An 11,665-nucleotide genomic window follows, 5' to 3' on the forward strand; every position below is an offset into this window, starting at 1 on the left:
TTGAACTCAGGACCTTCAGAAGAGCAGTCAGTGCTCTTAACCACTGAGCCATCTCTCCAGCCCGGCTACATTTTCTTTTATTTATTTTTTAAAAAAGATTTATTTATTTATTTATTTATTTAATGTGTATGAGTACACTGCAGCTGTCTTCAGACACACCAGAAGAGGGCATCATATCCCATTACAGATGGCTGTGAGCCTCCATGTGGTTGCTGGGAATTGAACTCAGGACCTTTGGAAGAGCAGTCAGTGCTCTTAACTGCTGAGCCATCTCTCCAGCCCCCTACATTTCCTTGATTAGTGATTGATATGAGAGAGCCAAGTCCACTGTGGGTGATGTCACCCCCTAGGCAGGTGGTCCAGGATTATATTAAAAAACAAGCCATGGAGAGCAGGCCAGCAAGCAGCATTCTTCTGTGGCTATTTTTGGTCATGGTGTTTTATCACAATGATAGAAACCCTAATTAAGAGCTGAAGGGATTGGGTGTGCCTGGAGCCTGGTCTCAAGGGGTATTAGCTGGGAGCAGCTCCAGTGTCATGCTGCCTGCACTAGGACAGTGTAACAGATTGCACATCACCCTGAGATCTGGCAACAAGTTCCCAGAGAGAGCATGGAGTCAGAGAAGACTGCAGGGTAGGACAGGGGACCTGAGCTGGCCACAGAGGAGAGAAGTCCTCTTTCAACTGCAGAGATTAAAATAAATAAAATTGAGTGCTTGATGGGATAATTTCAGTTATATCTAGAATGGGTTTAAAGTGATGTTTAAAAATAATTGGTACAGTCGGGCACTGGTGGCGCACGCCTTCAATCCCAGCACTTGGGAGGCAGAGGCAGGCAGATTTCTGAGTCTGAGGCCAGCCTGGTCTACAGAGTGAGTTCCAGGATAGCCAGGGCTATACAGAGAAACCCCGTCTCAAAAAACCAACCCACCAACCAACCAAACAAACATAATTGGTACATAATTGTACATATTCATAAGGTACAATATGTCTATATATACACACACATTCACATATACATACACAATGATCATATTCAAAGTAATGGCAAAAATGGTAACCTTTGACATTTGTCACAACTTTATATTAGGACGTTGTTTTGTTTTTTTTTTTGTTTTTGTTCTTTTCTTTTTTTGTTTTTTGTTTTTTTCTGAGACAGAGTTTCTCTGTGTAGCCTTGGCTGTCCTGGAACTCACTCTGTAGACCAGGCTTGCCTCGAACTCAGAAATCTGCCTGCCTCTGCCTCCCAAGTGCTGGGATTAAAGGCATGAACCACCACTGCCGGCTATATTAGGATGTTGTATACGTAAAGCCTGCTAATTCAAACATTCTGTCCTGGAGGAAGGCAACTCAAAACTCAGGAAGTAAACAAAACTTACAAGGCTTGGGAAGTTCCTGAAACTTACAAGATTCCCAAGGTTATGTAAATAGTAGCAAAAGCTGGCTAAAGGAGACTCCAAGCTTGCAAATCATTCTTGGAGTTCTTTTGGGATGGGATTTCTGGGAATAGAGGTACCTTTGATACTTACATAAGGAACCCCTTACTTAGAATCTTTTAAGTAACCCCCCAGTGAACTCACAGTTTTAGAAAGTGAAGATTGTTTCTCTGGTCCTATTTAGGACAGTCATCTCCCCAGGAGAGGTCACACAGCGTGGAAACATGAAAAAAAAACATTGTCTTCTATTTTGAAATATTCAGTTACTGTTATCAACTGTAGTATCTGCTGTGCCACTAAATGTTTAAAGTTGCTCTTTCTATTCAACTGTACCCCATGCCCACTAACCACCCTCCCTCCAGCCCAGCCCTTCCCTGATGCCCATTCCTCTCCTTTGGTAATCAGCATTCAGCTCTCTGTTGTGGTGAGCTGGAGTTTTTAAGCTTCCCACATGTATGTGAGAACATGCAGTGTTTGTCCATCTCACTTCATGGAAGGCAATTGAAGATGATGTTTTTCTATGGCGAGTTCCTAGGTATGAGTGTCAGAGGCACTTGGTCGTCCTTGACAGGAATGTAGACTTGACTGCAGAGTCATGGGTGGGACTCAGACATGCACATTTAAAAAGAATGACTCTGGATTGCATAGAGATACATTATACCCCCTGCATATGGATGTCTGAGATCTCAAAATAGCAAGGTATGCTGGTTTGCCTTTCTGTGACTGTGATAAAACACAGACCAACAGCCAATTGGGGAGGAAAGGGTTTATTTGGCTTACACTTCCAGGTCACAGTTCATCAGTAAGTGAAGTCAAGGCAGGAACTCCTGACAGGAGCTCAAATAAACTATGGAGGAATGTTGCTTGCTAGCTCACTCTCTGACCAGGTCTCAGGCTCAGGCTCAGGCTCAGGTTCAGGTTCAGGCTCAGGCTCAGGCTCAGGCTCAGGCTCAGGCTCAGCAGTTCACCTGCCTAGGGATGGTTCCACCCACAGTGGATTGGGCTCTCTTACATCAATCAGCCTCTTTATAGACATAGCATAGACCAGTCTGATTTAGGCAATTCCTCCACTGAGATTCCCTCTTTCCTGTTGACTGTAGGTTGTGTCAAATTGACAGCTGAAAACTAGCTAGCTAGGACAGAGCGTGAGACCAGTTTCTGATCAGCTTGCTAGTGTTTCTCATGTTACACTACAGTTTTTCTCCTTCAAACCTTGAGAGAGGAATTGTCTGAGGGTGGCAGAGAGTTCCACATAATCTAACTTCTCTTTCTTTTCCCTGGTCCAGTGTGATTTCTGGATTTCAATGAGCATTCCTGGCTTGGAGTCATACGAATGTCACCTGCCTCCCTTCCTTCCCTGGCAGTAGGGTGTAGAAAATCCATCAGCAGGTATGCCTCCTTACTCGGTAGCCAAGCACTTTGTGGCATGAAACACCTACCATGTGTTATCTTATGTTCCCATAACTCTGGAGTCCAGGCATGGCTTAGCTGGACCTGTTCCATAGATTGTACAGTGGCCATCAGCCAGGCTGGTTCTCAGATAGAACTTGGATCTCTTCCAGGGTTTGTGGTTGTTGGCAGAATCCACTTCCTTGCGGTTACAGAACCCAGGGGCTCAGGGCTCTTATCTGCAGTGGGCTGTAGGTCTTACATTGGCAGCCTGTAACATGGTAGATGAGTCTCAGACCTATACAACAGACATATTCTCCCCACCCCAACTCCCCTGGGTAGCAACTGCATTCATAAAAGGTAGCCGAATGAAGACAGTACTGTCCCATCCTATTGCATAGTAGCTGCATGTGAACCTGCTTAGGCTGCCATGACAACCAGCCTTAAACCAGGCTGCTTGCTCCATCATGGCTCCTCTTACTTTAAGGGTGTGAGGAAGGGGTTTCCCTTCAGCCCTCTCTCCTTGGCTGGTACAGTTCTGCCTTCTCTTGTGTGTGTCTGTATCCCAACTGCCTCTTTTTATAAGGTCACCATGGGTTAGAGCTTGCCCACTGTCATGGTCTCGTTTACCTTAATCATCCTTTCAAGGCCCTGTCTCCAAAGGTGGTTAGTTCAATATACAGATCGTAGGGTACATAATCCTGCCTAAGGACAGTGTGATGCAGAGAGAATATATTGAGAAAGAAGCAAGGGCGGTAGGCTGGATAGTTGGGGAAGTCAAGCTTCTGGAGTGCATTCCTGAGAAGAGGTGGGATCCATACTCCAAGGACTGACCTGGTATCCAGAGGAGAGGGGAGGGGACGGGCGGGGCAGAGTACTCAGAGGAGGGGAGGGGCGGGGCAGAGTACCCAGGGAAGGGGAGGGGCGGGGCAGAGTACACAGAGGAGGGGAGGGGCGGGGCAGAGTGGCCAAGTGGGAGGAGCAATGCCCATCAAGCTCCAGTGTCTTTGACTTCCGCTCACAGTATACTGACTAGGGGGATGTGAAACAGAAGGCACCAGTCTGAGGAGGGAGCCACACAGGGGATGCCAGGCTATTGTCTGTGATCCTGCTGTCCTTCCCTCACAGTCTGGGTCTGTCGGACTCTGTTACCAATGATAACTTAAAGAGGATGAGTTTAGTTCGGTTCACAGGCTCTGAGTTTTCTCTTTACAGTTCTTGTTCCCACTGATTCCGGGTCTATGGTGAGGTAGAACGTACAGGCAGGAAAGGACTCGTTACCAGATATTACTTATCTCCTCTAGCCAAGTCCTTCCTGTTAAACATGATGGTCATCTAGGGGCTAGAGTTTGACAGCTCAGGGGTTAAGAGCACTTGTTGCTCCTGGGTTTGGTTCCCACCACCCGCCCTGTGGCTCATAAACTCTCAGGGGACTCAATGCCCTCTTCTGGCCTCCTTCGGGATCACGTGTGGATGTAGTACACATACATATGTACAAGCAAACCACAAATGCACACTGTCTTAATTTGGGTTTCATTGCTTGTGAAGAGACACCATGACCAGGCAACTCTTATAAAGAACAACATTTAATTGGGGCTGGCTTACAGGTTCTGAGTTTCAGTCCATTATCGTCATGGCAGGCAGCATCCACACAGGCATAGTGCTGGAGGAGCTGAGAGTTCTACATCTTGATCAGACTGGCATTCTTAGGCAGCTAGGAGGAAGCTCTCTTCCACAGTGGGTGGAGCCTGAGCATAGAAGGAGACCTGCAAAGCTCACAGTGACATACTTCCTCTAACAAAGCCACACCTCCTAACAGTACCGTTCCATATAAGTCAAGCATATTCAAACCACACCACACACACACACACACACACACACACACACACATACACAGTTAAAAACATGGGTAGTTAAAGGAGACCTGCATAATACAACACTAGTCAATGTGCCAGAGTGGATGGAGGAAATTTCACAAGCCCCACCCCTAGACAAAGAGCTACAGGTAATCAATGGCTTCTGAGAGAGGAGAATCAGTCTTTTTCTAGGAATGAAATCCCCGATAGGTTACCTAATCCCACGTGGTCAGCCTGGAACACATGTACATATGAGCAACACTATGAAGTGGTAACTTAAGAATTCTTTGGAACCAGGCAGTGGTGGCACATGCCTTTAATCCCAGCACTTGGGAGGCAGAGGCAAGTGGATTTCTGAGTTTGAGGCCAGCCTAGTCTACAGAGTGAGTTCCAGGACAGTCAGGGCTATACAGAGAAACCCTGTCTCGAAAAACAAACAAACAAACAAACAAAAGAGTTCTTTGGAGAGTCAGTTGTGTGGGATGGTGTTTTGCTAGGGCAAACACGTGAAGGAGTGTTTTCCTGAAAACTGGTGAAAACCTAAGTCAGGCTCCTGAACAAACTTTTAGCTGAAACAGACACAGGAGAGAGGATGTTTGGCTAAAGGAAGCTGAAAGGACACATGATGGATTCTTTGCTAACAACATGCATGTATTGGTCCACCTTACATTGTGTAGTTGAGCTCCATTTGTTGGGATTCTGAGGATTCAGGCTCATTAGATGCATGTGCTGAGGCAAGGCATGTGGAAGACAGGTGCTGTTTGGAGAGTATAAATAGGACCTGATGGACAGTGACGGAGGCTGAGCTAGGCTTGCTTATAGAGCTTGCTGTGCAATACTTGTGGGTCTCGCATCTTTGCTGATCTTTGCTTCCCTGAGAGGCATAGCAGAGAACTTCTCCTGGTGTTCCTCCTGGCCCTTCCTGCTGGTTCGAGCTGAGGCTGAGGCCTGGGTGTCACCACTGTTGCTAATCTGACTCTACCAAAATAGACTGCTGTTGTATCCATGAAATGTTTATGAGTTGATGGAGCTGCCACTGCCTCCTGACCTGTGAACTGAACTGCCAATTTCCAGACAACACAGACGGGAGTTGCTCCAAAGAACCTTTCTAAACAGGTCCACTTCCCCTATATCCTTTCTTTCTCACTACCTCTGGTGAGTGATGGGCTACAAGGGAAGTTAAAGCATTTAAGAACTATCATTAAAAATAGACCTTTGAAAAAATTAAAGTTACAACACTAAATGAACTCAGCAGGGACATATATATATATATATTTATACACACACACACATATATATATATATATATATATATATGTATTTTTGTCTGTATGGATATATGTGTTTGTGTGTATGGCAGTAATAATTAAAGAAGAGGTCCTGAATTTGATAGGTGTTGTCTCCCGGTGGGTGCTCTAGGACTGAGACGAACAATTATCTGTGGGAGCAAGCAGTTAGTAAGGAAAGACACAGATGCCAGGTAGAAGTGATAAGAGAGAGCTTTACTGTAATTCACTCAGTATTTATAGTTAGGCTTGGAAATCAGACCCAGAGGAATTGACACTTGCCCATATAACATAAACAGGAGAAAATCCATTAACACCAGACCAGAAGGAGATCTTGAAAGGAAGATCCGGTAAACCTTTAACATAAGTATGAGACTTGCTAAGTCTATGATCTAAGGAGCAGCAGTCAGGACTCCTCCACACAGCAGGTGCTCAACTCCAGCTTGCAGCCTGTTGGGGCTGCTTACAGAACCAAGTCACTCCCAAGCAACAAGGTTGGGGGAAGGAGTCCACAGATAGGCAGTCAGGGAGAGGGGCCCTGAGAAAAGTTAGAGGGAGGATCAAATGATGCAAGTATAGTACTCATATATGAAATTCTTAAAAAAAATATCTTAAAAATAATTCACAACTCCAAACACAGCAGCACATAATTGGTGTTCACACATTTCGACACATGAGCTTCTGGGGGACAATTTCATAGTCGACTCACAAAATTGTCCCATCATATCTGTTGCTATCTGGCTCCATTTTAGAGTTTTAGGCTCAGCAAATGAGGACAGGTTGTGCCCTTTTTACCAGGAAAGCGAATCATTTCCTGGAAACTCCCAGCAGATCACAGTTTAGCTTCCATACATGTCAGGTAGAGATTTTGGTAAATAGCTGCAAACATTGACATTATTTTTATAAAAAGAGCAAAGAATTTTCCTCGTAAGACATAGAATGTATTATGGAATCTAATTCCTTCTAAGAGTTCATTGTAGAAATGGCCCTGTTTGGTTAAGCATGGTTTCATTATGTAGCCCAGGCTGGCTTCAAACTCAAAATCCTTCTGCCTCAGTCTTCAGAGCCCAGGGATTTCAGCATGGTGCCACCACCCCTGGCTTAGTGGAAACATCTTTAAAATTGGGGTCTGAAATTTGACTGCTGTGCACATTTCATTTACTTGTCTACAAAATAAGTTAGAATTGGGGCATCCTTAGGATCCATTCCAGTTTTAAAAGATTTATTTATTTATTTATTATGTAAGTACACCATTCTCTTCATACACACCAGAAGAGGGCATCAGATCCCATTACAGATGGTTTTTTGAGTCACCATGTGGGAATTAAACTCAGGACCTCTGGAAGAGTAGTTAGTGCTCTTAACCTCTGAGCCATTTCTCTAGCCCCACATTCCAGTTTTAAAATCTTATATTCTACCAATCTCATTCTTAGCAACTTGTTTAGAGACAGTACTGCAGTAAACAGTGATGATATTGTTAGTGTTATTATTATTGGTTTATTTTTTTGTAAACAGTGATATTATCAGTATGCTACCTCGGCTAGCCTAGTCATATTTCAGAATTCTTATGCCTTGCCCCAAAGTGTTAAGCCAATTACTGTAATTTCTAAGTTTATACAGGTCAGACAGAATCTTTTCATTTTAAAGATTAAGAATGACAAACGTGGGGCAGTGGTGGCACATGCCTTTAATCCCAGCACTTGGGAGGCAGATTTCTGAGTTCGAGGCCAGCCTGGTCTACAGAGTGAGTTGCAGGACAGCCAGGACTACACAGAGAAACCCTGTCTTGAAAAAAAAAAAGAAAGAAAGAAATGACAAACTGGTGGCAGCCATGCAAGGAAAGGAGCTGTTACATGTTGTCTAGTCCCCCTATAATGTCTAGTCTTTGTCGCTTTTATAACATACTGGAGATCATCGCACTGTGACAGCTATTGTTAACTACAAAACGTGATAATTATCTAAGAGTTATCTTTGTTGTCTAGTTTACTACTTCCAGCTACTTAGGGTCAGGGTTTTAAGAAAAATTACTCTGATGAAACAGGAGCAGAGGGATTCAGTGGTAAAATCTAAGCTTTTCTTGTCAAAAGAGGAAGAGAAGCAATCTCCATTTGTAGTTTAATTAGGAAGACACAAATTGAAGTAAAACAGAGTGTGGTCTCCCATTGAACATAACTGAACCGAACCGAACCAAACCAACGCAACGCAACGCAACCCAACCCAACCCAACCCAACTCAACCCAACTCAACCAACCAACCAACCAACCAACCAACTAACTAACCACTGGTATTCTGACCCTCTAAGGCAACTGAGCTCTGCAAACTGAGTCAGTCATAAAGTGCTGGGTAGAAAGTCCCGGCCTCTCCCCGCCCCTCTATCCCTCCACTCCCGGCCTAGCATAAAGATGCTGCTCAGGTTCCTGCAGGGAGTGATCTCAACAAAGCCCAGAGAGAGCAGACGACTCAGGGTTCTAGTCTGCGAATTTTTGTTTGTTTGTTTTGCCACCGCAAACAGAGTGTCTTTAAGATGCTTTATTTCACCAGTAGAAGTGTGACCCAGTCACTCTTTGAAGGAACCCGCACACAGCGGAGTGCTCCTTTATGACCCCAGATTAAGCACAAACTACACCCAAATACCTATTTTCACAGCGGGGGAGGTGGGAAGAAAAGTAAAGTGGCCAATTTTTGACTTAGGCAGAAAACAGCAACAAATGACCTTGAATGGTTTTTAAAGGGGAAGAGGGGGAGGTCTGTGTTAGAGTTAGAGAGGGCTAGGCTAGGAGTCCTGGTATGTGCGGAGTGTTAATTAGGGTAGCTAATGGGGACTTTTGATTGCTGGACCTTAATAGTCAGCCTTAGGAATGAATGGGTCTGGTGTAAAAAAGTGTTCAAATAAGGGAACAGACCTTGGTGGCTATCATTAGGAACGTGATCTGTGCTTTACAAGGGAGAGGGAAGAGGGAATCTTAAGGCCTGCCAGCGCCATGAATGCCATGCTTGGGGCTGCTAGAGCACTTCACTCTTTACTGGTGGCGCAAAAATATCACAGATTAGGCGCTGGGGGAATTTGAAAATAGTATGTGAAGTTGCAGTGGCTCATTTTGCTCGCTTGTTTTTGTTTTTGAGATAGACTCTTAACTGTATAGCTCTGACTGGTCTGGAGCTTGTTACCTAGACCAAGGTGGTCTTGAACTCATAGGTGTCTATCAGCCTCTGCCTCCCACACCCTTGGCTCTTTTAAAAATGATTTTTTTGAAAAATCCTCTGAAGATCTGTGGTTCGATACTAGTTTTGACTGCAAATGAACAAACAAAAAACCACAAACTAACCGAACAAACAAAAAACAAACAAACAACAACCAAGAAAAAACAACAACGAAAGATTTGGACTTTCCCAGATTTGAGGCTATACCTACTACTCAGTTTTCAAGCATCCAGAACTGAAGCATCCTTTTGCTACCTACCCTGCCTAGAATCAGTGAGATTGCACTGCTGTTTCCATTGTATGACTTCTCTTAACTAAACAGCTGGTGTTTTGGAACTGTGTCGACAGACGTCCGTCAATCCAGCTCACTTGTGACTCTTCCTAGAGCCATATGCACCACCATTGAGTGTTTTCAAGATCGTTCACTGAAGGTCTGCAGAAAACCAAGCATGGTTTTCTTCAAGATGTCCTGAGGTATGACAACTCAGCGATGCAGAGACCCACGGGAATGGACTGTTGCTGTTCTCTAGAGCAGATGTGCATCTAAATAAAGAGAATACCTTTTCCATACCAGCTCCACCAGCTCCACAGGGTAGTCTCTGCCATGCATCTCAGCATACCAATGAAAGGGACGAGGAAAGGCAAAGAAGAGTATTTATTCAGTGCAACCACAATGGGGGAAGTAATCCACAAAAGAGCTCAGTGGATACCCTGCCACCAAGTCTGTCTTTGGGTTTAAATGGAGGAAAAATTGGGGCAAGGAGTAAGGGGCATGCTTAATTAGGCAGTACTCACTAGATTGTTGTTCCACCCAACAAGGTCTCAAGGCTAGTCCTGTGAGGACCTGCTCCCTTCTTCAATTATGAATAATCCATCCTACCGCCCAGTAAGGTTTGCTTGTAGCACAGCTATGCAAAAATCCCATGGAGTGAGTCTCCCTTGAGAGGACCTGCTCCTTTGCCTTGGTATAGTCCTTCCTCTATCTCCTCTGAATTCTTTTTTTGATGGAGATAAGAACTCGGAGGTACCTTGCAGAGGTGACAAACTGATCTGTTTGAGATAGCCTCAGCCTTTGTCTATGGGTTGCACCACAGCATCCCGGCAACCCCAGGATCTAGGAACCTTGGAGAGATCAGCACACTACAGATTTAGGAGCTCTGAGAGGCTGGCACCGGGTAGGCTTACAGAGTCCAAGGCGCTCCTGGGCCATACATGTCTGGGTGGGTTCTCTCACTGGGTCCCCCCGGGCTGGAAGGCCAGCATCTTGAAACTCTTTATACCTTGATGGCTGCATTCGCATCCTGTGAGTGAAGTCCCATGGGAGGATGGTGGCTGAACAGGGCTTGGAGCCCCATACTGCCAGGCCACCCCCAGGGTTGAGTCTGGGTTACCTGCTGCTGTTCTGTATCTAAGGGGTGGCTGGGGTGATGGGAAGGCCAGTAGGGCAGGCCTGGCATTCTGTTTACTGATCATGTCCAGAATCACCTCCCCGACCCCCCAGACCCTCTATCCCCACCCCTACCCTCTTCTCCTCATCCTACACATCGAGGGTCTAAAGTGCAGGCAGCCTTCTAGTATCCCTGTGCCAGAATACCTGTGACATTAGCTAGCAGTAAAAGTGCACCAAGTGCAGAGAGGCTGCACAAGAAAGCGATATGTGGTTTGTGTTTGTCTGGGGACAAGGGATCTACATACACACTTTGTGACCACAGCTTTCTGTGGTATTCAGCACTGCCTTGGGGGCCGGTTGCCCTCTGCTGGGCAGACTGGATATTAACTCTGAAGAAAATAGCTGTGCCAAGAGTTAAAAAAGCCCATTGGGGCATGGTGGTGCACTCCTTTAGTCTCTGCACTTGGGAGGCTCAGGCAGGTAGATGTCTGAGTTTGAGACCGGCCTAGTCTACATAGCAAGTTCCAGGAGAGCCAGGACTATACAGTGAAATTTGTTTAAAAAAAAAAAAAGAGAGAGAAAGAAAAACAAAACAACTAAAACAAAAACGAATTTCAGAGCCCCATTTGAGAATAAGATTTATGCAAAGATTTTCTTCTTCAGGGCTTCTGAAGCCTGGGAAATATTTCTATGATGATTAGAAGTCATAAATAACTTATGATTTACTCTTTACATTGTTGCTTCTATAGTAGCCTGATTTTGGGGTAGTGGTGTATTAAAATCTGGGGTGGGAGAGATGCCATTGAAATTAACAGTTTTGCTCTCTTATCCCATTGTGTGTGTGTGTGTGTGTGTGCATGTATGTGTATGTATGTTTGTGCATTTGTGTGTGGGTGAGTGTATTGGTGTGTATGTGTGCATGTGTGCATGTATGCATGTGTATATGTGTGTGCATTTGTGTATGGGGTGAGTGTATATGGTGTGTGTGTATGTGTGTGCTTTTGTGTGTGGGGTGAGTGTGTGGTGTGTATGTGTGTGTTTTTGTGTGTGAGGTGAGTGTATGTGGTGTGTGTGTGTGTATGTGTGCATGTGTGTATGTGTGTGCAT

General features: G+C 45.0%; 1 long non-coding RNA gene across 1 annotated transcript in view; it reads left to right on the plus strand.

The window, feature by feature from the left end:
• Positions 1-2,730: 2,730 nt before the first annotated feature.
• LOC116071029 overlaps positions 2,731-11,665 on the plus strand; it is an 11,964-nt gene continuing 3,029 nt past the window's right edge. The window contains exon 1 of the long non-coding RNA XR_004110680.1: positions 2,731-2,825. This is a non-coding gene — a long non-coding RNA (uncharacterized LOC116071029). The remainder of the gene's footprint in view (positions 2,826-11,665) is intronic.

Source organism: Mastomys coucha, unplaced genomic scaffold (assembly GCF_008632895.1).
Source record: "Mastomys coucha isolate ucsf_1 unplaced genomic scaffold, UCSF_Mcou_1 pScaffold22, whole genome shotgun sequence".
In the NCBI taxonomy this organism is placed as follows: domain Eukaryota; kingdom Metazoa; phylum Chordata; class Mammalia; order Rodentia; family Muridae; genus Mastomys; species Mastomys coucha.